The sequence below is a fragment of the Triticum dicoccoides genome, chromosome 3B (genome assembly GCF_002162155.2).
Source record: "Triticum dicoccoides isolate Atlit2015 ecotype Zavitan chromosome 3B, WEW_v2.0, whole genome shotgun sequence".
NCBI lineage: Eukaryota > Viridiplantae > Streptophyta > Magnoliopsida > Poales > Poaceae > Triticum > Triticum dicoccoides.
This window is the reverse complement of record NC_041385.1, coordinates 1195675-1196242: the sequence shown is the minus strand read 5'-3', so window position 1 is coordinate 1196242 and position 568 is coordinate 1195675.

Here is a 568-nt window from a genome sequence, read left to right as displayed (position 1 = left end):
AGAGAGAGAGAGGAACATACACATCAGGAGGGGTGTATGTATAAAATTCTAGGGACTACTTTGTAGTTTTAGATTAGGACTGAACACACACAACTTTCTCTCTGTAATTTTAGATTAGGACCGAACATGCACGAAAAGTTATGCCACATAGGCAAAAAAGGGTCCCGTCTGTCATGTCGAGCAATATCTATAACCGCGTTGTTTCGCAGCCTAAGTTTGTTCGACATGAAAGCTCAGTATACCATACTCCCAGGAGTAGAGAACCAACATGCCAACTTTCTCTATACCCTCAAAAATGTCAAATCGGCTAGTTCCTGTAAGTTAGTAGGAGGAGCCAGCCATCCCAGGAAGCTTGCTCTGAGGATGACAGAGAAAGCCGAGCTAGGAGTCTGAAATCAGGTCAGCTTCTCTCTTTATGTAGTTCCCAGGTGAGAATCAGCTCATTTCGACGCGGTCAAAGAGAACCAAGAAGCTCTGCTCAGGCACGTTGTACAGGAAACCAAGCTTGGCACCTCCAATGTGTGGGGTTGCACTGCGCAAAATGAATCGGCGTGGAGCGTCAAGAGCA